The 27,603-nt window shown below is 46.0% G+C and overlaps 5 non-coding genes across 5 annotated transcripts; all 5 read left to right on the forward strand.

Moving 5' to 3' along the window:
• The first annotated feature begins 7,975 nt into the window (after positions 1–7,975).
• On the forward strand, positions 7,976–8,047 carry TRNAH-GUG (transfer RNA histidin (anticodon GUG)). The gene has a single exon. It is a non-coding gene; the product is annotated as a tRNA-His (tRNA).
• Positions 8,048–10,326: 2,279 nt separating this feature from the next.
• On the forward strand, positions 10,327–10,398 carry TRNAH-GUG (transfer RNA histidin (anticodon GUG)). The gene has a single exon. It is a non-coding gene; the product is annotated as a tRNA-His (tRNA).
• A 9,557-nt stretch (positions 10,399–19,955) lies between these two features.
• TRNAH-GUG (transfer RNA histidin (anticodon GUG)) lies at positions 19,956–20,027 on the forward strand. Its single transcript has one exon. It is a non-coding gene; the product is annotated as a tRNA-His (tRNA).
• A 4,635-nt stretch (positions 20,028–24,662) lies between these two features.
• TRNAH-GUG (transfer RNA histidin (anticodon GUG)) lies at positions 24,663–24,734 on the forward strand. The gene has a single exon. It is a non-coding gene; the product is annotated as a tRNA-His (tRNA).
• Positions 24,735–27,137: 2,403 nt separating this feature from the next.
• On the forward strand, positions 27,138–27,209 carry TRNAH-GUG (transfer RNA histidin (anticodon GUG)). Its single transcript has one exon. It is a non-coding gene; the product is annotated as a tRNA-His (tRNA).
• The last annotated feature ends 394 nt before the right edge of the window (positions 27,210–27,603 follow it).

The raw sequence follows: 27,603 nt of genomic DNA on the forward strand, positions 1-27,603 counted from the left end.
GTATGCGGGCGAGACGGGAAGGAGCATTGGTCATGCATCCCTTCCCGAGGGTGAGACAGGGAGGAGATAAAATCCCCGTATGAAGCCGAGAGAACGAGGAGACATGAACGTGCATCCATGTATGCGGGCGAGAAGGGAAGGAGCATTGGTCATGCATCCCTGCATGAGGGTGAGACAGGGAGGAGATAAAATCCCTGTATGAAGCCAAGAGAACGAGGCTGCATGAACATGCATCCTTGTATGCAGGTGTGACATGTAGTCATCATGAACATGCATCCCTTTATAAGGACATAACATGGAGGACGCATGAACATGAATGCCTGAATTTTATGGTGGTGGCCTTCGGGTGATTTGGCACGTGCAATTGGTGAAGAGCACTTCTCCTGCGCAAAAAAATAAATTTACTATTAGCACCCCGGAGGGAGCCTCTGCACTTCTTATAGGGAGAAAACTCTGCAATGGAAGGGGACAGGGTCAATAACAGCTGTAAACTCTCACAAGACCATCACTGCTCTCACACTTTCCTGCTCTCAGGCTGGCGGGCCATTATCGGCCCTGGCTGCCGCACCATTGCCAGGTTTGTGTAACTATATTATTTCTAATTGGCTCCACTTTGATGACTTTCATTTGGATTCTGACTTGATTATTGAGATCTTAAATAAGTGACTGGGGATCAGGTGTCCACTTATTCTCATGGATAACATCACAACCAAGCTTTAATTCAAACATGAGTCATGACATCACAGATGGAGTACAGCTTATGATAGAGGTGGAACGTCACATTGTAGCAGCCCAAGTAGCTCGCTATGATCGTATAGTGGTTAGTACTCTGCGTTGTGGCCGCAGCAACCTCGGTTCGAATCCGAGTCACGGCATTGCGGTGAGGCAATGTCACGGCAGTTGGGCAGATATTTTAGAATTTCCATTAATACATTGGCAATCTCTGTGGAGGACTGAAACAATTCGATATGTCCTGTTACTGTTATGAACCTTTTGTTTCTTTAATGCTCTTTGCACACTTTTTCATCGGGTGACTGTAATGTATTTCAACCAAATCTAATTAAGAGCGCATTATGTGGTGACATTTGCAGTACATGAAACATTATAACACTGCCATTTACGTCAATAACCACTAGCTTGATTAAGACATATGTATTGCAGCGACAGTATTTCCCAGTTACAAATGGGAATAAAAACAACATCCGCGAGGGATTGAACCAACGACATTTAACTGATGTTGCCAATGGAGCGCGTTACAGAGAGCGCGAGGTCCCGCCTTTACAGTCACACGCTGATGATAATACAGATGTTTAAATAAACAGGCATATCTGTGGACTTGTGGTCTTTCTACATTGGGACTCATAGTCTAGTCCTAGGCTATTGTAGGCACTGGCGTATCTTTTAGTGGAATGAGAGGCATTCTGTAGTCGCGTGAAAGGACCTTTCAAGTCAATCTGATCTGTATTGTCCTGTGAAAAAAAGCGTTCTTAGACACAGTGAGGAGTTTTTGGGGATAATGGGAAAATCATTTCCAACTAAATGACAGGAATTTCTTAGTCCAATCATGAGGTGTGCTAGGCTTTTTTATACTGTGGCGGAAAGAGAGAGAGTATAATAGTCATTATAAATAAAGGGCGAAGGAAGTGACAGTTTATGGAAGGAACAATTTGCACATAGTTTTAGAATGTGGTCAGGAGGAGGACAATGTGCTTACACATATGAAACATTAGAAGGTAGACATTATGGAAGCACATATATTTCTTTATTTTTATTGTATTTGGGGAGAGGGGGTTAATATAGCACGTCCAATGTGGAAAAGTGCTTTCCATAGCACCTTGCAGGTGGGCGACATCTAGATCTGTGCAGTAGCCACCCATGCCCCAGACGTCAAAGAGAACAAGAAGTTACACATGTTGGAAGTGAGGGTGAGACATTGAGGAGATATGATCCCCGTATGAAGCCGAGAGAAGGAGGAGGCGTGAACGTGCATCCATGTATGCAGGCGAGAAGGGAAGGAGCATTGGTCATGCATCCCTGCATGAGGGTGAGACAGGGAGGAGATATGATCCCCGTATGAAGCCGAGAGAAGGAGGAGGCGTGAACGTGCATCCATGTATGCGGGCGAGACAGGAAGGAGCGTTGGTCATGCATCCCTGCATGAGGGTGAGACAGGGAGGAGATATGATCCCCGTATGAAGCCGAGAGAAGGAGGAGGCGTGAACGTTGCTCCATGTATGCAGGCGAGAAGGGAAGGAGCATTGGTCATGCATCCCTGCATGAGGGTGAGACAGGGAGGAGATATGATCCCCGTATGAAGCCGAGAGAAGGAGGAGGCGTGAACGTGCATCCATGTATGCGGGCGAGACAGGAAGGAGCATTGGTCATGCATCCCTGCATGAGGGTGAGACAGGGAGGAGATATGATCCCCGTATGAAGCCGAGAGAAGGAGGAGGCGTGAACGTGCATCCATGTATGCGGGCGAGACGGGAAGGAGCATTGGTCATGCATCCCTTCCTGAGGGTGAGACAGGGAGGAGATAAAATCCCCGTATGAAGCCGAGAGAACGACAAGACATGAACGTGCATCCATGTATGCGGGCGAGAAGGGAAGGAGCATTGGTCATGCATCCCTGCATGAGGGTGAGACAGGGAGGAGATAAAATCCCTTTATGAAGCCAAGAGAACGAGGGTTCATGAACATGCATCCTTGTATGCAGGTGTGACATGGAGTCATCATGAACATGCATCCCTTTATAAGGACATAACATGGAGGACGCATGAACATGAATGCCTGAATTTTATGGTGGTGGCCTTCGGGTGATTTGGCACGTGCAATTGGTCAAGAGCACTTCTCCTGCGCAAAAAAATAAATGTACTATTAGCACCCCGGAGGGAGCCTCTGCACTTCTTATAGGGAGAAAACTCTGCAATGGAAGGGGACAGGTTCAATAACAGCTGTAAACTCTCACAAGACCATCACTGCTCTCACACTTTCCTGCTCTCAGGCTGGCGGGCCATTATCAGCCCTGGCTGCCGCACCATTGCCAGGTTTGTGTAACTATATTATTTCTAATTGGCTCCACTTTGATGACTTTCATTTGGATTCTGACTTGATTATTGAGATCTTAAATAAGTGACTGGGGATCAGTTGTCCACTTATTCTCATGGATAACATCACAACCAACCTTTAATTCAAACATGAGTCATGACATCACAGATGGAGTACAGCTTATGATAGAGGTGGAACGTCGCATTGTAGCTGCCTAAGTAGCTCGCCGTGATCGTATAGTGGTTAGTACTCTGCGTTGTGGCCACAGCAACCTCGGTTCAAATCCAAGTCACGGCATTGCGGTGAGGCAATGTCACGGCAGTTGGGCAGATATTTTAGAATTTCCATTAATACATTGGCAATCTCTGTGGAGGACTGAAACAATTCGATATGTCCTGTTACTGTTATGAACCTTTTGTTTCTTTAATGCTCTTTGCACACTTTTTCATCGGGTGACTGTAATGTATTTCAACCAAATCTAATTAAGAGCGCATTATGTGGTGACATTTGCAGTACATGAAACATTATAACACTGCCATTTACGTCAATAACCACTAGCTTGATTAAGACATATGTATTGCAGCGACAGTATTTCCCAGTTACAAATGGGAATAAAAACAACATCCGCGAGGGATTGAACCAACGACATTTAACTGATGTTGCCAATGGAGCGCGTTACAGAGAGCGCGAGGTCCCGCCTTTACAGTCACACGCTGATGATAATACAGATGTTTAAATAAACATGCATATCTGTGGACTTGTGGTCTTTCTACATTGGGACTCATAGTCTAGTCCTAGGCTATTGTAGGCACTGGCGTATCTTTTAGTGGAATGAGAGGCATTCTGTAGTCGCGTGAAAGGACCTTTCAAGTCAATCTGATCTGTATTGTCCTGTGAAAAAAAGCGTTCTTAGACACAGTGAGGAGTTTTTGGGGATAATGGGAAAATCATTTCCAACTAAATGACAGGAATTTCTTAGTCCAATCATGAGGTGTGCTAGGCTTTTTTATACTGTGGCGGAAAGAGAGAGAGTATAACAGTCATTATAAATAAAGGGCCAAGGAAGTGACAGTTTATGGAAGGAACAATTTGCACATAGTTTTAGAATGTGGTCAGGAGGAGGACAATGTGCTTACACATATGAAACATTAGAAGGTAGACATTATGGAAGCACATATATTTCTTTATTTTTATTGTATTTGGGGAGAGGGGGTTAATATAGCACGTCCAATGTGGAAAAGTGCTTTCCATAGCACCTTGCAGGTGGGCGACATCTAGAGCTGTGCAGTAGCCACCCATGCCCCAGACGTCAAAGAGAACAAGAAGTTACACATGTTGGAAGTGAGGGTGAGACATTGAGGAGATATGATCCCCCTATGAAGCCGAGAAAAGGAGGAGGCGTGAACGTGCATCCATGTATGCAGGTGAGAAGGGAAGGAACATTGGTCATGCATCCCTGCATGAGGGTGAGACAGGGAGGAGATATGATCCCCGTATGAAGCCGAGAGAAGGAGGAGGCGTGAACGTGCATCCATGTATGCGGGCGAGACAGGAAGGAGCATTGGTCATGCATCCCTGCATGAGGGTGAGACAGGGAGGAGATATGATCCCCGTATGAAGCCGAGAGAAGGAGGAGGCGTGAACGTGCATCCATGTATGCGGGCGAGACAGGAAGGAGCATTGGTCATGCATCCCTGCATGAGGGTGAGACAGGGAGGAGATATGATCCCCGTATGAAGCCGAGAGAAGGAGGAGGCGTGAACGTGCATCCATGTATGCGGGCGAGACGGGAAGGAGCATTGGTCATGCATCCCTTCCCGAGGGTGAGACAGGGAGGAGATAAAATCCCCGTATGAAGCCGAGAGAACGAGGAGACATGAACGTGCATCCATGTATGCGGGCGAGAAGGGAAGGAGCATTGGTCATGCATCCCTGCATGAGGGTGAGACAGGGAGGAGATAAAATCCCTGTATGAAGCCAAGAGAACGAGGCGGCATGAACATGCATCCTTGTATGCAGGTGTGACATGTAGTCATCATGAACATGCATCCCTTTATAAGGACATAACATGGAGGACGCATGAACATGAATGCCTGAATTTTATGGTGGTGGCCTTCGGGTGATTTGGCACGTGCAATTGGTGAAGAGCACTTCTCCTGCGCAAAAAAATAAATTTACTATTAGCACCCCGGAGGGAGCCTCTGCACTTCTTATAGGGAGAAAACTCTGCAATGGAAGGGGACAGGGTCAATAACAGCTGTAAACTCTCACAAGACCATCACTGCTCTCACACTTTCCTGCTCTCAGGCTGGCGGGCCATTATCGGCCCTGGCTGCCGCACCATTGCCAGGTTTGTGTAACTATATTATTTCTAATTGGCTCCACTTTGATGACTTTCATTTGGATTCTGACTTGATTATTGAGATCTTAAATAAGTGACTGGGGATCAGGTGTCCACTTATTCTCATGGATAACATCACAACCAAGCTTTAATTCAAACATGAGTCATGACATCACAGATGGAGTACAGCTTATGATAGAGGTGGAACGTCACATTGTAGCAGCCCAAGTAGCTCGCTATGATCGTATAGTGGTTAGTACTCTGCGTTGTGGCCGCAGCAACCTCGGTTCGAATCCGAGTCACGGCATTGCGGTGAGGCAATGTCACGGCAGTTGGGCAGATATTTTAGAATTTCCATTAATACATTGGCAATCTCTGTGGAGGACTGAAACAATTCGATATGTCCTGTTACTGTTATGAACCTTTTGTTTCTTTAATGCTCTTTGCACACTTTTTCATCGGGTGACTGTAATGTATTTCAACCAAATCTAATTAAGAGCGCATTATGTGGTGACATTTGCAGTACATGAAACATTATAACACTGCCATTTACGTCAATAACCACTAGCTTGATTAAGACATATGTATTGCAGCGACAGTATTTCCCAGTTACAAATGGGAATAAAAACAACATCCGCGAGGGATTGAACCAACGACATTTAACTGATGTTGCCAATGGAGCGCGTTACAGAGAGCGCAAAGTCCCGCCTTTACAGTCACACGCTGATGATAATACAGATGTTTAAATAAACAGGCATATCTGTGGACTTGTGGTCTTTCTACATTGGGACTCATAGTCTAGTCCTAGGCTATTGTAGGCACTGGCGTATCTTCTAGTGGAATGAGAGGCATTCTGTAGTCGCGTGAAAGGACCTTTCAAGTCAATCTGATCTGTATTGTCCTGTGAAAAAAAATGTTCTTAGACACAGTGAGGAGTTTTTGGGGATAATGGGAAAATCATTTCCAACTAAATGACAGGAATTTCTTAGTCCAATCATGAGGTGTGCTAGGCATTTTTATACTGTGGCGGAAAGAGAGAGAGTATAACAGTCATTATAAATAAAGGGCCAAGGAAGTGACAGTTTATGGAAGGAACAATTTGCACATAGTTTTAGAATTTGGTCAGGAGGAGGACAATGTGCTTACACATATGAAACATTAGAAGGTAGACATTATGGAAGCACATATATTTCTTTATTTTTATTGTATTTGGGGAGAGGGGGTTAATATAGCACGTCCAATGTGGAAAAGTGCTTTCCATAGCACCTTGCAGGTGGGCGACATCTAGAGCTGTGCAGTAGCCACCCATGCCCCAGACGTCAAAGAGAACAATAAGTTACACATGTTGGAAGTGAGGGTGAGACATTGAGGAGATATGATCCCCGTATGAAGCCGAGAAAAGGAGGAGGCGTGAACGTGCATCCATGTATGCAGGCGAGAAGGGAAGGAGCATTGGTCATGCATCCCTGCATGAGGGTGAGACAGGGAGGAGATATGATCCCCGTATGAAGCCGAGAGAAGGAGGAGGCGTGAACGTGCATCCATGTATGCGGGCGAGACAGGAAGGAGCATTGGTCATGCATCCCTGCATGAGGGTGAGACAGGGAGGAGATATGATCCCCGTATGAAGCCGAGAGAAGGAGGAGGCGTGAACGTGCATCCATGTATGCAGGCGAGAAGGGAAGGAGCATTGGTCATGCATCCCCTCATGAGGGTGAGACAGGGAGGAGATATGATCCCCGTATGAAGCCGAGAGAAGGAGGAGGCGTGAACGTGCATCCATGTATGCGGGCGAGACGGGAAGGAGCATTGGTCATGCATCCCTTCCCGAGGGTGAGACAGGGAGGAGATAAAATCCCCGTATGAAGCCGAGAGAACGAGGAGACATGAACGTGCATCCATGTATGCGGGCGAGAAGGGAAGGAGCATTGGTCATGCATCCCTGCATGAGGGTGAGACAGGGAGGAGATAAAATCCCTGTATGAAGCCAAGAGAACGAGGCGGCATGAACATGCATCCTTGTATGCAGGTGTGACATGGAGTCATCATGAACATGCATCCCTTTATAAGGACATAACATGGAGGACGTATGAACATGAATGCCTGAATTTTATGGTGGTGGCCTTCGGGTGATTTGGCACGTATAATTGGTGAAGAGCACTTCTCCTGCGCAAAAAAATAAATGTACTATTAGCACCCCGGAGGGAGCCTCTGCACTTCTTATAGGGAGAAAACTCTGCAATGGAAGGGGACAGGGTCAATAACAGCTGTAAACTCTCACAAGACCATCAATGCTCTCACACTTTCCTGCTCTCAGGCTGGCGGGTCATTATCGGCCCTGGCTGCAGCACCATTGCCAGGTTTGTGTAACTGTATTATTTCTAATTGGCTCCACTTTGATGACTTTCATTTGGATTCTGACTTGATTATTGAGATCTTAAATAAGTGACTGGGGATCAGGTGTCCACTTATTCTCATGGATAACATCACAACCAAGCTTTAATTCAAACATGAGTCATGACATCACAGATGGAGTACAGCTTATGATAGAGGTGGAACGTCACATTGTAGCAGCCCAAGTAGCTCGCCGTGATCGTATAGTGGTTAGTACTCTGCGTTGTGGCCGCAGCAACCTCGGTTCGAATCCGAGTCACGGCATTGCGGTGAGGCAATGTCACGGCAGTTGGGCAGATATTTTAGAATTTCCATTAATACATTGGCAATCTCTGTGGAGGACTGAAACAATTCGATATGTCCTGTTACTGTTATGAACCTTTTGTTTCTTTAATGCTCTTTGCACACTTTTTCATCGGGTGACTGTAATGTATTTCAACCAAATCTAATTAAGAGCGCATTATGTGGTGACATTTGCAGTACATGAAACATTATAACACTGCCATTTACGTCAATAACCACTAGCTTGATTAAGACATATGTATTGCAGCGACAGTATTTCCCAGTTACAAATGGGAATAAAAACAACATCCGCGAGGGATTGAACCAACGACATTTAACTGATGTTGCCAATGGAGCGCGTTACAGAGAGCGCAAAGTCCCGCCTTTACAGTCACACGCTGATGATAATACAGATGTTTAAATAAACAGGCATATCTGTGGACTTGTGGTCTTTCTACATTGGGACTCATAGTCTAGTCCTAGGCTATTGTAGGCACTGGCGTATCTTCTAGTGGAATGAGAGGCATTCTGTAGTCGCGTGAAAGGACCTTTCAAGTCAATCTGATCTGTATTGTCCTGTGAAAAAAAATGTTCTTAGACACAGTGAGGAGTTTTTGGGGATAATGGGAAAATCATTTCCAACTAAATGACAGGAATTTCTTAGTCCAATCATGAGGTGTGCTAGGCATTTTTATACTGTGGCGGAAAGAGAGAGAGTATAACAGTCATTATAAATAAAGGGCCAAGGAAGTGACAGTTTATGGAAGGAACAATTTGCACATAGTTTTAGAATTTGGTCAGGAGGAGGACAATGTGCTTACACATATGAAACATTAGAAGGTAGACATTATGGAAGCACATATATTTCTTTATTTTTATTGTATTTGGGGAGAGGGGGTTAATATAGCACGTCCAATGTGGAAAAGTGCTTTCCATAGCACCTTGCAGGTGGGCGACATCTAGAGCTGTGCAGTAGCCACCCATGCCCCAGACGTCAAAGAGAACAATAAGTTACACATGTTGGAAGTGAGGGTGAGACATTGAGGAGATATGATCCCCGTATGAAGCCGAGAAAAGGAGGAGGCGTGAACGTGCATCCATGTATGCAGGCGAGAAGGGAAGGAGCATTGGTCATGCATCCCTGCATGAGGGTGAGACAGGGAGGAGATATGATCCCCGTATGAAGCCGAGAGAAGGAGGAGGCGTGAACGTGCATCCATGTATGCGGGCGAGACAGGAAGGAGCATTGGTCATGCATCCCTGCATGAGGGTGAGACAGGGAGGAGATATGATCCCCGTATGAAGCCGAGAGAAGGAGGAGGCGTGAACGTGCATCCATGTATGCAGGCGAGAAGGGAAGGAGCATTGGTCATGCATCCCCTCATGAGGGTGAGACAGGGAGGAGATATGATCCCCGTATGAAGCCGAGAGAAGGAGGAGGCGTGAACGTGCATCCATGTATGCGGGCGAGACGGGAAGGAGCATTGGTCATGCATCCCTTCCCGAGGGTGAGACAGGGAGGAGATAAAATCCCCGTATGAAGCCGAGAGAACGAGGAGACATGAACGTGCATCCATGTATGCGGGCGAGAAGGGAAGGAGCATTGGTCATGCATCCCTGCATGAGGGTGAGACAGGGAGGAGATAAAATCCCTGTATGAAGCCAAGAGAACGAGGCGGCATGAACATGCATCCTTGTATGCAGGTGTGACATGGAGTCATCATGAACATGCATCCCTTTATAAGGACATAACATGGAGGACGCATGAACATGAATGCCTGAATTTTATGGTGGTGGCCTTCGGGTGATTTGGCACGTGCAATTGGTGAAGAGCACTTCTCCTGCGCAAAAAAATAAATTTACTATTAGCACCCCGGAGGGAGCCTCTGCACTTCTTATAGGGAGAAAACTCTGCAATGGAAGGGGACAGGTTCAATAACAGCTGTAAACTCTCACAAGACCATCACTGCTCTCACACTTTCCTGCTCTCAGGCTGGCGGGCCATTATCAGCCCTTGCTGCCGCACCATTGTCAGGTTTGTGTAACTATATTATTTCTAATTGGCTCCACTTTGATGACTTTCATTTGGATTCTGACTTGATTATTGAGATCTTAAATAAGTGACTGGGGATCAGGTGTCCACTTATTCTCATGGATAACATCACAACCAACCTTTAATTCAAACATGAGTCATGACATCACAGATGGAGTACAGCTTATGATAGAGGTGGAACGTCACATTGTAGCAGCCCAAGTAGCTCGCCGTGATCGTATAGTGGTTAGTACTCTGCGTTGTGGCCGCAGCAACCTCGGTTCGAATCCGAGTCACGGCATTGCGGTGAGGCAATGTCACGGCAGTTGGGCAGATATTTTAGAATTTCCATTAATACATTGGCAATCTCTGTGGAGGACTGAAACAATTCGATATGTCCTGTTACTGTTATGAACCTTTTGTTTCTTTAATGCTCTTTGCACACTTTTTCATCGGGTGACTGTAATGTATTTCAACCAAATCTAATTAAGAGCGCATTATGTGGTGACATTTGCAGTACATGAAACATTATAACACTGCCATTTACGTCAATAACCACTAGCTTGATTAAGACATATGTATTGCAGCGACAGTATTTCCCAGTTACAAATGGGAATAAAAACAACATCCGCGAGGGATTGAACCAACGACATTTAACTGATGTTGCCAATGGAGCGCGTTACAGAGAGCGCAAAGTCCCGCCTTTACAGTCACACGCTGATGATAATACAGATGTTTAAATAAACAGGCATATCTGTGGACTTGTGGTCTTTCTACATTGGGACTCATAGTCTAGTCCTAGGCTATTGTAGGCACTGGCGTATCTTCTAGTGGAATGAGAGGCATTCTGTAGTCGCGTGAAAGGACCTTTCAAGTCAATCTGATCTGTATTGTCCTGTGAAAAAAAATGTTCTTAGACACAGTGAGGAGTTTTTGGGGATAATGGGAAAATCATTTCCAACTAAATGACAGGAATTTCTTAGTCCAATCATGAGGTGTGCTAGGCTTTTTTATACTGTGGCGGAAAGAGAGAGAGTATAACAGTCATTATAAATAAAGGGCCAAGGAAGTGACAGTTTATGGAAGGAACAATTTGCACATAGTTTTAGAATGTGGTCAGGAGGAGGACAATGTGCTTACACATATGAAACATTAGAAGGTAGACATTATGGAAGCACATATATTTCTTTATTTTTATTGTATTTGGGGAGAGGGGGTTAATATAGCACGTCCAATGTGGAAAAGTGCTTTCCATAGCACCTTGCAGGTGGGCGACATCTAGATCTGTGCAGTAGCCACCCATGCCCCAGACGTCAAAGAGAACAAGAAGTTACACATGTTGGAAGTGAGGGTGAGACATTGAGGAGATATGATCCCCGTATGAAGCCGAGAGAAGGAGGAGGCGTGAACGTGCATCCATGTATGCAGGCGAGAAGGGAAGGAGCATTGGTCATGCATCCCTGCATGAGGGTGAGACAGGGAGGAGATATGATCCCCGTATGAAGCCGAGAGTAGGAGGAGGCGTGAACGTGCATCCATGTATGCGGGCGAGACAGGAAGGAGCGTTGGTCATGCATCCCTGCATGAGGGTGAGACAGGGAGGAGATATGATCCCCGTATGAAGCCGAGAGAAGGAGGAGGCGTGAACGTTGCTCCATGTATGCAGGCGAGAAGGGAAGGAGCATTGGTCATGCATCCCTGCATGAGGGTGAGACAGGGAGGAGATATGATCCCCGTATGAAGCCGAGAGAAGGAGGAGGCGTGAACGTGCATCCATGTATGCGGGCGAGACGGGAAGGAGCATTGGTCATGCATCCCTTCCTGAGGGTGAGACAGGGAGGAGATAAAATCCCCGTATGAAGCCGAGAGAACAACAAGACATGAACGTGCATCCATGTATGCGGGCGAGAAGGGAAGGAGCATTGGTCATGCATCCCTGCATGAGGGTGAGACAGGGAGGAGATAAAATCCCTTTATGAAGCCAAGAGAACGAGGCGGCATGAACATGCATCCTTGTATGCAGGTGTGACATGGAGTCATCATGAACATGCATCCCTTTATAAGGACATAACATGGAGGACGCATGAACATGAATGCCTGAATTTTATGGTGGTGGCCTTCGGGTGATTTGGCACGTGCAATTGGTCAAGAGCACTTCTCCTGCGCAAAAAAATAAATGTACTATTAGCACCCCGGAGGGAGCCTCTGCACTTCTTATAGGGAGAAAACTCTGCAATGGAAGGGGACAGGTTCAATAACAGCTGTAAACTCTCACAAGACCATCACTGCTCTCACACTTTCCTGCTCTCAGGCTGGCGGGCCATTATCAGCCCTGGCTGCCGCACCATTGCCAGGTTTGTGTAACTATATTATTTCTAATTGGCTCCACTTTGATGACTTTCATTTGGATTCTGACTTGATTAGTGAGATCTTAAAGAAGTGACTGGGGATCAGGTGTCCACTTATTCTCATGGATAACATCACAACCAACCTTTAATTCAAACATGAGTCATGACATCACAGATGGAGTACAGCTTATGATAGAGGTGGAACGTCGCATTGTAGCAGCCCAAGTAGCTCGCCCTGATCATATAGTGGTTAGTACTCTGCGTTGTGGCCACAGCAACCTCGGTTCAAATCCGAGTCACGGCATTGCGGTCAGGCAATGTCACGGCAGTTGGGCAGATGTTTTAGAATTTCCATTAATACATTGGCAATCTCTGTGGAGGACTGAAACAATTCGATATGTCCTGTTACTGTTATGAACCTTTTGTTTCTTTAATGCTCTTTGCACACTTTTTCATCGGGTGACTGTAATGTATTTCAACCAAATCTAATTAAGAGCGCATTATGTGGTGACATTTGCAGTACATGAAACATTATAACACTGCCATTTACGTCAATAACCACTAGCTTGATTAAGACATATGTATTGCAGCGACAGTATTTCCCAGTTACAAATGGGAATAAAAACAACATCCGCGAGGGATTGAACCAACGACATTTAACTGATGTTGCCAATGGAGCGCGTTACAGAGAGTGCGAGGTCCCGCCTTTACAGTCACACGCTGATGATAATACAGATGTTTAAATAAACAGGCATATCTGTGGACTTGTGGTCTTTCTACATTGGGACTCATAGTCTAGTCCTAGGCTATTGTAGGCACTAGCGTATCTTTTAGTGGAATGAGAGGCATTCTGTAGTCGCATGAAAGGACCTTTCAAGTCAATCTGATCTGTATTGTCCTGTGAAAAAAAGCGTTCTTAGACACAGTGAGGAGTTTTTGGGGATAATGGGAAAATCATTTCCAACTAAATGACAGGAATTTCTTAGTCCAATCATGAGGTGTGCTAGGCTTTTTTATACTGTGGCGGAAAGAGAGAGAGTATAACAGTCATTATAAATAAAGGGCCAAGGAAGTGACAGTTTATGGAAGGAACAGTTTGCACATAGTTTTAGAATGTGGTCAGGAGGAGGACAAAGTGCTTACACATATGAAACATTAGAAGGTAGACATTATGGAAGCACATATATTTCTTTATTTTTATTGTATTTGGGGAGAGGGGGTTAATATAGCACGTCCAATGTGGAAAAGTGCTTTCCATAGCACCTTGCAGGTGGGCGACATCTAGAGCTGTGCAGTAGCCACCCATGCCCCAGACGTCAAAGAGAACAAGAAGTTACACATGTTGGAAGTGAGGGTGAGACATTGAGGAGATATGATCCCCGTATGAAGCCGAGAAAAGGAGGAGGCGTGAACGTGCATCCATGTATGCAGGCGAGAAGGGAAGGAGCATTGGTCATGCATCCCTGCATGAGGGTGAGACAGGGAGGAGATAAAATCCCTGTATGAAGCCAAGAGAACGAGGCGGCATGAACGTGCATCCATGTATGCGGGCGAGAAGGGAAGGAGCATTGGTCATGCATCCCTGCATGAGGGTGAGACAGGGAGGAGATAAAATCCCTGTATGAAGCCAAGAAAACGAGGCGGCATGAACATGCATCCTTGTATGCAGGTGTGACATGGAGTCATCATGAACATGCATCCCTTTATAAGGTCATAACATGGAGGACGCATGAACATGAATGCCTGAATTTTATGGTGGTGGCCTTCGGGTGATTTGGCACGTGCAATTGGTGAAGAGCACTTCTCCTGCGCAAAAAAATAAATTTACTATTAGCACCCCGGAGGGAGCCTCTGCACTTCTTATAGGGAGAAAACTCTGCAATGGAAGGGGACAGGGTCAATAACAGCTGTAAACTCTCACAAGACCATCACTGCTCTCACACTTTCCTGCTCTCAGGCTGGCGGGCCATTATCGGCCCTGGCTGCCGCACCATTGCCAGGTTTGTGTAACTATATTATTTCTAATTGGCTCCACTTTGATGACTTTCATTTGGATTCTGACTTGATTATTGAGATCTTAAATAAGTGACTGGGGATCAGGTGTCCACTTATTCTCATGGATAACATCACAACCAACCTTTAATTCAAACAAGAGTCATGACATCACAGATGGAGTACAGCTTATGATAGAGGTGGAATGTCACATTGTAGCAGCCCAAGTAGCTCGCCGTGATCGTATAGTGGTTAGTACTCTGCGTTGTGGCCGCAGCAACCTCGGTTCACGCATTGCGGTGAGGCAATGTCACGGCAGTTGGGCAGATATTTTAGAATTTCCATTAATACATTGGCAATCTCTGTGGAGGACTGAAACAATTCGATATGTCCTGTTACTGTTATGAACCTTTTGTTTCTTTAATGCTCTTTGCACACTTTTCATCGGGTGACTGTAATGTATTTCAACCAAATCTAATTAAGAGCGTATTATGTGGTGACATTTGCAGTACATGAAACATTATAACACTGCCATTTACGTCAATAACCACTAGCTTGATTAAGACATATGTATTGCAGCGACAGTATTTCCCAGTTACAAATGGGAATAAAAACAACATCCGCGAGGGATTGAACCAACGACATTTTACTGATGTTGCCAATGGAGCGCGTTACAGAGAGCGCGAGGTCCCGCCTTTACAGTCACACGCTGATGATAATACAGATGTTTAAATAAACAGGCATATCTGTGGACTTGTGGTCTTTCTACATTGGGACTCATAGTCTAGTCCTAGGCTATTGTAGGCACTGGCGTATCTTTTAGTGGAATGAGAGGCATTCTGTAGTCGCGTGAAAGGACCTTTCAAGTCAATCTGATCTGTATTGTCCTGTGAAAAAAAGCGTTCTTAGACACAGTGAGGAGTTTTTGGGGATAATGGGAAAATCATTTCCAACTAAATGACAGGAATTTCTTAGTCCAATCATGAGGTGTGCTAGGCTTTTTTATACTGTGGCGGAAAGAGAGAGAGTATAACAGTCATTATAAATAAAGGGCCAAGGAAGTGACAGTTTATGGAAGGAACAATTTGCACATAGTTTTAGAATGTGGTCAGGAGGAGGACAATGTGCTTACACATATGAAACATTAGAAGGTAGACATTATGGAAGTACATATATTTCTTTATTTTTATTGTATTTGGGGAGAGGGGGTTAATATAGCACGTCCAATGTGGAAAAGTGCTTTCCATAGCACCTTGCAGGTGGGCGACATCTAGAGCTGTGCAGTAGCCACCCATGCCCCAAACGTCAAAGAGAACAAGAAGTTACACATGTTGGAAGTGAGGGTGAGACATTGAGGAGATATGATCCCCGTATGAAGCCGAGAAAAGGAGGAGGCGTGAACGTGCATCCATGTATGCAGGTGAGAAGGGAAGGAGCATTGGTCATGCATCCCTGCATGAGGGTGAGACAGGGAGGAGATATGATCCCCGTATGAAGCCGAGAGAAGGAGGAGGCGTGAACGTGCATCCATGTATGCGGGCGAGACAGGAAGGAGCATTGGTCATGCATCCCTGCATGAGGGTGAGACAGGGAGGAGATATGATCCCCGTATGAAGCCGAGAGAAGGAGGAGGCGTGAACGTGCATCCATGTATGCAGGCGAGAAGGGAAGGAGCATTGGTCATGCATCCCTGCATGAGGGTGAGACAGGGAGGAGATATGATCCCCGTATGAAGCCGAGAGAAGGTGGAGGCGTGAACGTGCATCCATGTATGCGGGCGAGACGGGAAGGAGCATTGGTCATGCATCCCTTCCCGAGGGTGAGACAGGGAGGAGATAAATTCCCCGTATGAAGCCGAGAGAACGAGGAGACATGAACGTGCATCCATGTATGCGGGCGAGAAGGGAAGGAGCATTGGTCATGCATCCCTGCATGAGGGTGAGACAGGGAGGAGATAAAATCCCTGTATGAAGCCAAGAGAACGAGGCGGCATGAACATGCATCCTTGTATGCAGGTGTGACATGTAGTCATCATGAACATGCATCCCTTTATAAGGACATAACATGGAGGACGCATGAACATGAATGCCTGAATTTTATGGTGGTGGCCTTCGGGTGATTTGGCACGTGCAATTGGTGAAGAGCACTTCTCCTGCGCAAAAAAATAAATTTACTATTAGCACCCCGGAGGGAGCCTCTGCACTTCTTATAGGGAGAAAACTCTGCAATGGAAGGGGACAGGGTCAATAACAGCTGTAAACTCTCACAAGACCATCACTGCTCTCACACTTTCCTGCTCTCAGGCTGGCGGGCCATTAACGGCCCTGGCTGCCGCACCATTGCCAGGTTTGTGTAACTATATTATTTCTAATTGGCTCCACTTTGATGACTTTCATTTGGATTCTGACTTGATTATTGAGATCTTAAATAAGTGACTGGGGATCAGGTGTCCACTTATTCTCATGGATAACATCACAACCAACCTTTAATTCAAACATGAGTCATGACATCACAGATGGAGTACAGCTTATGATAGAGGTGGAACGTCACATTGTAGCAGCCCAAGTAGCTCGCCGTGATCGTATAGTGGTTAGTACTCTGCGTTGTGGCCACAGCAACCTCGGTTCGAATCCGAGTCACGGTATTGCGGTGAGGCAATGTCACGGCAGTTGGGCAGATATTTTAGAATTTCTATTAATACATTGGCAATCTCTGTGGAGGACTGAAACAATTCGATATGTCCTGTTACTGTTATGAACCTTTTGTTTCTTTAATGCTCTTTGCACACTTTTTCATCGGGTGACTGTAATGTATTTCAACCAAATCTAATTAAGAGCGCATTATGTGGTGACATTTGCAGTACATGAAACATTATAACACTGCCATTTACGTCAATAACCACTAGCTTGATTAAGACATATGTATTGCAGCAACAGTATTTCCCAGTTACAAATGGGAATAAAAACAACATCCGCGAGGGATTGAACCAACGACATTTAACTGATGTTGCCAATGGAGCGCGTTACAGAGAGCGCAAAGTCCCGCCTTTACAGTCACACGCTGATGATAATACAGATGTTTAAATAAACAGGCATATCTCTGGACTTGTGGTCTTTCTACATTGGGACTCATAGTCTAGTCCTAGGCTATTGTAGGCACTGGCGTATCTTCTAGTGGAATGAGAGGCATTCTGTAGTCGCGTGAAAGGACCTTTCAAGTCAATCTGATCTGTATTGTCCTGTGAAAAAAAATGTTCTTAGACACAGTGAGGAGTTTTTGGGGATAATGGGAAAATCATTTCCAACTAAATGACAGGTATTTCTTAGTCCAATCATGAGGTGTGCTAGGCATTTTTATACTGTGGCGGAAAGAGAGAGAGTATAACAGTCATTATAAATAAAGGGCCAAGGAAGTGACAGTTTATGGAAGGAACAATTTGCACATAGTTTTAGAATTTGGTCAGGAGGAGGACAATGTGCTTACACTTATGAAACATTAGAAGGTAGACATTATGGAAGCACATATATTTCTTTATTTTTATTGTATTTGGGGAGAGGGGGTTAATATAGCACGTCCAATGTGGAAAAGTGCTTTCCATAGCACCTTGCAGGTGGGCGACATCTAGAGCTGTGCAGTAGCCACCCATGCCCCAGACGTCAAAGAGAACAAGAAGTTACACATGTTGGAAGTGAGGGTGAGACATTGAGGAGATATGATCCCCGTATGAAGCCGAGAAAAGGAGGAGGCGTGAACGTGCATCCATGTATGCAGGCGAGAAGGGAAGGAGCATTGGTCATGCATCCCTGCATGAGGGTGAGACAGGGAGGAGATATGATCCCCGTATGAAGCCGAGAGAAGGAGGAGGCGTGAACGTGCATCCATGTATGCGGGCGAGACAGGAAGGAGCATTGGTCATGCATCCCTGCATGAGGGTGAGACAGGGAGGAGATATGATCCCCGTATGAAGCCGAGAGAAGGAGGAGGCGTGAACGTGCATCCATGTATGCAGGCGAGAAGGGAAGGAGCATTGGTCATGCATCCCCTCATGAGGGTGAGACAGGGAGGAGATATGATCCCCGTATGAAGCCGAGAGAAGGATGAGGCATGAACGTGCATCCATGTATGCGGGCGAGACGGGAAGGAGCATTGGTCATGCATCCCTTCCCGAGGGTGAGACAGGGAGGAGATAAAATCCCCGTATGAAGCCGAGAGAACGAGGAGACATGAACGTGCATCCATGTATGCGGGCGAGACAGGAAGGAGCATTGGTCATGCATCCCTGCATGAGGGTGAGACAGGGAGGAGATATGATCCCCGTATGAAGCCGAGAGAAGGAGGAGGCGTGAACGTGCATCCATGTATGCAGGCGAGAAGGGAAGGAGCATTGGTCATGCATCCCCTCATGAGGGTGAGACAGGGAGGAGATATGATCCCCGTATGAAGCCGAGAGAAGGAGGAGGCGTGAACGTGCATCCATGTATGCGGGCGAGACAGGAAGGAGCATTGGTCATGCATCCCTGCATGAGGGTGAGACAGGGAGGAGATATGATCCCCGTATGAAGCCGAGAGAAGGAGGAGGCGTGAACGTGCATCCATGTATGCGGGCGAGACAGGAAGGAGCATTGGTCATGCATCCCTGCATGAGGGTGAGACAGGGAGGAGATATGATCCCCGTATGAAGCCGAGAGGAGGAGGAGGCGTGAACGTGCATCCATGTATGCGGGCGAGACGGGAAGGAGCATTGGTCATGCATCCCTTCCCGAGGGTGAGACAGGGAGGATATAAAATCCCCGTATGAAGCCAAGAGAACGAGGAGACATGAACGTGCATCCATGTATGCGGGCGAGAAGGGAAGGAGCATTGGTCATGCATCCCTGCATGAGGGTGAGACAGGGAGGAGATAAAATCCCTGTATGAAGCCAAGAGAACGAGGCGGCATGAACATGCATCCTTGTATGCAGGTGTGACATGGAGTCATCATGAACATGCATCCCTTTATAAGGACATAACATGGAGGACGCATGAACATGAATGCCTGAATTTTATGGTGGTGGCCTTCGGGTGATTTGGCACATGCAATTGGTGAAGAGCACTTCTCCTGCGCAAAAAAATAAATGTACTATTAGCACCCCGGAGGGAGCCTCTGCACTTCTTATAGGGAGAAAACTCTGCAATGGAAGGGGACAGGGTCAATAACAGCTGTAAACTCTCACAAGACCATCACTGCTCTCACACTTTCCTGCTCTCAGGCTGGCGGGCCATTATCGGCCCTGGCTGCCGCACCATTGCCAGGTTTGTGTAACTATATTATTTCTAATTGGCTCCACTTTGATGACTTTCATTTGGATTCTGACTTGATTATTGAGATCTTAAATAAGTGACTGGGGATCAGGTGTCCACTTATTCTCATGGATAACATCACAACCAACCTTTAATTCAAACATGAGTCATGACATCACAGATGGAGTACAGCTTATGATAGAGGTGGAACGTCACATTGTAGCAGCCCAAGTAGCTCGCCGTGATCGTATAGTGGTTAGTACTCTGCGTTGTGGCCGCAGCAACCTCGGTTCGAATCCGAGTCACGGCATTGCGGTGAGGCAATGTCACGTCACGGCAGTTGGGCAGATATTTTAGAATTTCCATTAATACATTGGCAATCTCTGTGGAGGACTGAAACAATTCGATATGTCCTGTTACTGTTATGAACCTTTTGTTTCTTTAATGCTCTTTGCACACTTTTTCATCGGGTGACTGTAATGTATTTCAACCAAATCTAATTAAGAGCGCATTATGTGGTGACATTTGCAGTACATGAAACATTATAACACTGCTATTTACGTCAATAACCACTAGCTTGATTAAGACATATGTATTGCAGCGACAGTATTTCCCAGTTACAAATGGGAATAAAAACAACATCCGCGAGGGATTGAACCAACGACATTTAACTGATGTTGCCAATGGAGCGCGTTACAGAGAGCGCAAAGTCCCGCCTTTACAGTCACACGCTGATGATAATACAGATGTTTAAATAAACAGGCATATCTGTGGACTTGTGGTCTTTCTACATTGGGACTCACAGTCTAGTCCTAGGCTATTGTAGGCACTGGCGTATCCTTTAGTGGAATGAGAGGCATTCTGTAGTCGCGTGAAAGGACCTTTCAAGTCAATCTGATCTGTATCGTCCTGTGAAAAAAAGCGTTCTTAGACACAGTGAGGAGTTTTTGGGGATAATGGGAAAATCATTTCCAACTAAATGACAGGAATTTCTTAGTCCAATCATGAGGTGTGCTAGGCATTTTTATACTGTGGCGGAAAGATAGAGAGTATAACAGTCATTATAAATAAAGGGCCAAGGAAGTGACAGTTTATGGAAGGAACAATTTGCACATAGTTTTAGAATGTGGTCAGGAGGAGGACAATGTGCTTACACATATGAAACATTAGAAGGTAGACATTATGGAAGCACATATATTTCTTTATTTTTATTGTATTTGGGGAGAGGGGGTTAATATAGCACGTCCAATGTGGAAAAGTGCTTTCCATAGCACCTTGCAGGTGGGCGACATCTAGAGCTGTGCAGTAGCCACCCATGCCCCAGACGTCAAAGAGAACAAGAAGTTACACATGTTGGAAGTGAGGGTGAGACATTGAGGAGATATGATCCCAGTATGAAGCCGAGAAAAGGAGGAGGCGTGAACGTGCATCCATGTATGCAGGCGAGAAGGGAAGGAGCGTTGGTCATGCATCCCTGCATGAGGGTGAGACAGGGAGGAGATATGATCCCCGTATGAAGCCGAGAGAAGGAGGAGGCGTGAACGTGCATCCATGTATGCGGGCGAGACAGGAAGGAGCATTGGTCATGCATCCCTGCATGAGGGTGAGACAGGGAGGAGATATGATCCCCGTATGAAGCCGAGAGAAGGAGGAGGCGTGAACGTGCATCCATGTATGCGGGCGAGACAGGAAGGAGCATTGGTCATGCATCCCTGCATGAGGGTGAGACAGGGAGGAGATATGATCCCCGTATGAAGCCGAGAGGAGGAGGAGGCGTGAACGTGCATCCATGTATGCGGGCGAGACGGGAAGGAGCATTGGTCATGCATCCCTTCCCGAGGGTGAGACAGGGAGGATATAAAATCCCCGTATGAAGCCGAGAGAACGAGGAGACATGAACGTGCATCCATGTATGCGGGCGAGAAGGGAAGGAGCATTGGTCATGCATCCCTGCATGAGGGTGAGACAGGGAGGAGATAAAATCCCTGTATGAAGCCAAGAGAACGAGGCGGCATGAACATGCATCCTTGTATGCAGGTGTGACATGTAGTCATCATGAACATGCATCCCTTTATAAGGACATAACATGGAGGACGCATGAACATGAATGCCTGAAATTTATGGTGGTGGCCTTCGGGTGATTTGGCACGTGCAATTGGTGAAGAGCACTTCTCCTGCGCAAAAAAATAAATTTACTATTAGCACCCCGGAGGGAGCCTCTGCACTTCTTATAGGGAGAAAACTCTGCAATGGAAGGGGACAGGGTCAATAACAGCTGTAAACTCTCACAAGACCATCACTGCTCTCACACTTTCCTGCTCTCAGGCTGGCGGGCCATTATCGGCCCTGGCTGCCGCACCATTGCCAGGTTTGTGTAACTATATTATTTCTAATTGGCTCCACTTTGATGACTTTCATTTGGATTCTGACTTGATTATTGAGATCTTAAATAAGTGACTGGGGATCAGGTGTCCACTTATTCTCATGGATAACATCACAACCAACCTTTAATTCAAACATGAGTCATGACATCACAGATGGAGTACAGCTTATGATAGAGGTGGAACGTCACATTGTAGCAGCCCAAGTAGCTCGCCGTGATCGTATAGTGGTTAGTACTCTGCGTTGTGGCCGCAGCAAACTCGGTTCGAATCCGAGTCACGGCATTGCGGTGAGGCAATGTCACGGCAGTTGGGCAGATATTTTAGAATTTCCATTAATACATTGGCAATCTCTGTGGAGGACTGAAACAATTCGATATGTCCTGCTACTGTTATGAACCTTTTGTTTCTTTAATGCTCTTTGCACACTTTTTCATCGGGTGACTGTAATGTATTTCAACCAAATCTAATTAAGAGCGCATTATGTGGTGACATTTGCAGTACATGAAACATTATAACACTGCCATTTACGTCAATAACCACTAGCTTGATTAAGACATATGTAATGCAGCGACAGTATTTCCCAGTTACAAATGGGAATAAAAACAACATCCGCGAGGGATTGAACCAACGACATTTAACTGATGTTGCCAATGGAGCGCGTTACAGAGAGCGCAAAGTCCCGCCTTTACAGTCACACGCTGATGATAATACAGATGTTTAAATAAACAGGCATATCTGTGGACTTGTGGTCTTTCTACATTGGGACTCATAGTCTAGTCCTAGGCTATTGTAGGCACTGGCGTATCTTTTAGTGGAATGAGAGGCATTCTGTAGTCGCGTGAAAGGACCTTTCAAGTCAATCTGATCTGTATTGTCCTGTGAAAAAAAGCGTTCTTAGACACAGTGAGGAGTTTTTGGGGATAATGGGAAAATCATTTCCAACTAAATGACAGGAATTTCTTAGTCCAATCATGAGGTGTGCTAGGCATTTTTATACTGTGGCGGAAAGAGAGAGAGTATAACAGTCATTATAAATAAAGGGCCAAGGAAGTGACAGTTTATGGAAGGAACAATTTGCACATAGTTTTAGAATGTGGTCAGGAGGAGGACAATGTGCTTACACATATGAAACATTAGAAGGTAGACATTATGGAAGCACATATATTTCTTTATTTTTATTGTATTTGGGGAGAGGGGGTTAATATAGCACGTCCAATGTGGAAAAGTGCTTTCCATAGCACCTTGCAGGTGGGCGACATCTAGAGCTGTGCAGTAGCCACCCATGCCCCAGACGTCAAAGAGAACAAGAAGTTACACATGTTGGAAGTGAGGGTGAGACATTGAGGAGATATGATCCCAGTATGAAGCCGAGAAAAGGAGGAGGCGTGAACGTGCATCCATGTATGCAGGCGAGAAGGGAAGGAGCATTGGTCATGCATCCCTGCATGAGGGTGAGACAGGGAGGAGATATGATCCCCGTATGAAGCCGAGAGAAGGAGGAGGCGTGAACGTGCATCCATGTATGCGGGCGAGACAGGAAGGAGCATTGGTCATGCATCCCTGCATGAGGGTGAGACAGGGAGGAGATATGATCCCCGTATGAAGCCGAGAGAAGGAGGAGGCGTGAATGTGCATCCATGTATGCAGGCGAGAAGGGAAGGAGCATTGGTCATGCATCCCCTCATGAGGGTGAGACAGGGAGGAGATATGATCCCCGTATGAAGCCGAGAGAAGGAGGAGGCGTGAACGTGCATCCATGTATGCGGGCGAGACGGGAAGGAGCATTGGTCATGCATCCCTTCCCGAGGGTGAGACAGGGAGGAGATAAAATCCCCGTATGAAGCCGAGAGAACGAGGAGACATGAACGTGCATCCATGTATGCGGGTGAGAAGGGAAGGGGCATTGGTCATGCATCCCTGCATGAGGGTGAGACAGGGAGAAGATAAAATCCCTGTATGAAGCCAAGAGAACGAGGCGGCATGAACATGCATCCTTGTATGCAGGTGTGACATGGAGTCATCATGAACATGCATCCCTTTATAAGGACATAACATAGAGGACGCATGAACATGAATGCCTGAATTTTATGGTGGTGGCCTTCGGGTGATTTGGCACGTGCAATTGGTGAAGAGCACTTCTCCTGCGCAAAAAAATAAATTTACTATTAGCACCCCGGAGGGAGCCTCTGCACTTCTTATAGGGAGAAAACTCTGCAATGGAAGGGGACAGGGTCAATAACAGCTGTAAACTCTCACAAGACCATCACTGCTCTCACACTTTCCTGCTCTCAGGCTGGCGGGCCATTATCGGCCCTGGCTGCCGCACCATTGCCAGGTTTGTGTAACTATATTATTTCTAATTGGCTCCACTTTGATGACTTTCATTTGGATTCTGACTTGATTATTGAGATCTTAAATAAGTGACTGGGGATCAGGTGTCCACTTATTCTCATGGATAACATCACAACCAACCTTTAATTAAAACATGAGTCATGACATCACAGATGGAGTACAGCTTATGATAGAGGTGGAACGTCACATTGTAGCAGCCCAAGTAGCTCGCCGTGATCGTATAGTGGTTAGTACTCTGCGTTGTGGCCGCAGCAACCTCGGTTCGAATCCGAGTCACGGCATTGCGGTGAGGCAATGTCACGTCACGGCAGTTGGGCAGATATTTTAGAATTTCCATTAATACATTGGCAATCTCTGTGGAGGACTGAAACAATTCGATATGTCCTGTTACTGTTATGAACCTTTTGTTTCTTTAATGCTCTTTGCACACTTTTTCATCGGGTGACTGTAATGTATTTCAACCAAATCTAATTAAGAGCGCATTATGTGGTGACATTTGCAGTACATGAAACATTATAACACTGCCATTTACGTCAATAACCACTAGCTTGATTAAGACATATGTATTGCAGCGACAGTATTTCCCAGTTACAAATGGGAATAAAAACAACATCTGCGAGGGATTGAACCAACGACATTTAACTGATGTTGCCAATGGAGCGCGTTACAGAGAGCGCGAGGTCCCGCCTTTACAGTCACACGCTGATGATAATACAGATGTTTAAATAAACAGGCATATCTGTGGACTTGTGGTCTTTCTACATTGGGACTCATAGTCTAGTCCTAGTCTATTGTAGGCACTGGCGTATCTTTTAGTGGAATGAGAGGCATTCTGTAGTCGCGTGAAAGGACCTTTCAAGTCAATCTGATCTGTATTGTCCTGTGAAAAAAAGCGTTCTTAGACACAGTGAGGAGTTTTTGGGGATAATGGGAAAATCATTTCCAACTAAATGACAGGAATTTCTTAGTCCAATCACGAGGTGTGCCAGGTTTTTTTATACTGTGGCGGAAAGAGAGAGAGTATAACAGTCATTATAAATAAAGGGCCAAGGAAGTGACAGTTTATGGAAGGAACAATTTGCACATAGTTTTAGAATGTGGTCAGGAGGAGGACAATGTGCTTACACATATGAAACATTAGAAGGTAGACATTATGGAAGCACATATATTTCTTTATTTTTATTGTATTTGGGGAGAGGGGGTTAATATAGCACGTCCAATGTGGAAAAGTGCTTTCCATAGCACCTTGCAGGTGGGCGACATCTAGATCTGTGCAGTAGCCACCCATGCCCCAGACGTCAAAGAGAACAAGAAGTTACACATGTTGGAAGTGAGGGTGAGACATTGAGGAGATATGATCCCCGTATGAAGCCGAGAGAAGGAGGAGGCGTGAACGTGCATCCATGTATGCAGGCGAGAAGGGAAGGAGCATTGGTCATGCATCCCTGCATGAGGGTGAGACAGGGAGGAGATATGATCCCCGTATGAAGCCGAGAGAAGGAGGAGGCGTGAAATTGCATCCATGTATGCGGGCGAGACAGGAAGGAGCATTGGTCATGCATCCCTGCATGAGGGTGAGACAGGGAGGAGATATGATCCCCGTATGAAGCCGAGAGAAGGAGGAGGCGTGAACGTGCATCCATGTATGCAGGCGAGAAGGGAAGGAGCATTGGTCATGCATCCCTGCATGAGGGTGAGACAGGGAGGAGATATGATCCCCGTATGAAGCCGAGAGAAGGAGGAGGCGTGAACGTGCATCCATGTATGCGGGCGAGACAGGAAGGAGCATTGGTCATGCATCCCTGCATGAGGGTGAGACAGGGAGGAGATATGATCCCCGTATGAAGCCGAGAGAAGGAGGAGGCGTGAACGTGCATCCATGTATGCGGGCGAGACGGGAAGGAGCATTGGTCATGCATCCCTTCCCGAGGGTGAGACAGGGAGGAGATAAAATCCCCGTATGAAGCCGAGAGAACGAGAAGACATGAACGTGCATCCATGTATGCGGGCGAGAAGGGAAGGAGCATTGGTCATGCATCCCTGCATGAGGGTGAGACAGGGAGGAGATAAAATCCCTGTATGAAGCCAAGAGAACGAGGCGGCATGAACATGCATCCTTGTATGCAGGTGTGACATGGAGTCATCATGAACATGCATCCCTTTATAAGGACATAACATGGAGGACGCATGAACATGAATGCCTGAATTTTATGGTGGTGGCCTTCGGGTGATTTGGCACGTGTAATTGGTGAAGAGCACTTCTCCTGCGCAAAAAAATAAATTTACTATTAGCACCCCGGAGGGAGCCTCTGCACTTCTTATAGGGAGAAAACTCTGCAATGGAAGGGGACAGGGTCAATAACAGCTGTAAACTCTCACAAGACCATCACTGCTCTCACACTTTCCTGCTCTCAGGCTGGCGGGCCATTATCGGCCCTGGCTGCCGCACCATTGCCAGGTTTGTGTAACTATATTATTTCTAATTGGCTCCACTTTGATGACTTTCATTTGGATTCTGACTTGATTATTGAGATCTTAAATAAGTGACTGGGGATCAGGTGTCCACTTATTCTCATGGATAACATCACAACCAACCTTTAATTCAAACATGAGTCATGACATCACAGATGGAGTACAGCTTATGATAGAGGTGGAACGTCACATCGTAGCAGCCCAAGTAGCTCGCCGTGATCGTATAGTGGTTAGTACTCTGCGTTGTGGCCGCAGCAACCTCGGTTCGAATCCGAGTCACGGCATTGCGGTGAGGCAATGTCACGTCACGGCAGTTGGGCAGATATTTTAGAATTTCCATTAATACATTGGCAATCTCTGTGGAGGACTGAAACAATTCGATATGTCCTGTTACTGTTATGAACCTTTTGTTTCTTTAATGCTCTTTGCACACTTTTTCATCGGGTGACTGTAATGTATTTCAACCAAATCTAATTAAGAGCGCATTATGTGGTGACATTTGCAGTACATGAAACATTATAACACTGCCATTTACGTCAATAACCACTAGCTTGATTAAGACATATGTATTGCAGCGACAGTATTTCCCAGTTACAAATGGGAATAAAAACAACATCTGCGAGGGATTGAACCAACGACATTTAACTGATGTTGCCAATGGAGCGCGTTACAGAGAGC

This window comes from Ambystoma mexicanum, assembly GCF_040938575.1.
Source record: "Ambystoma mexicanum isolate Mex_15411 chromosome 12 unlocalized genomic scaffold, UKY_AmexF1_1 Mex_chr12_unloc.1, whole genome shotgun sequence".
In the NCBI taxonomy this organism is placed as follows: domain Eukaryota; kingdom Metazoa; phylum Chordata; class Amphibia; order Caudata; family Ambystomatidae; genus Ambystoma; species Ambystoma mexicanum.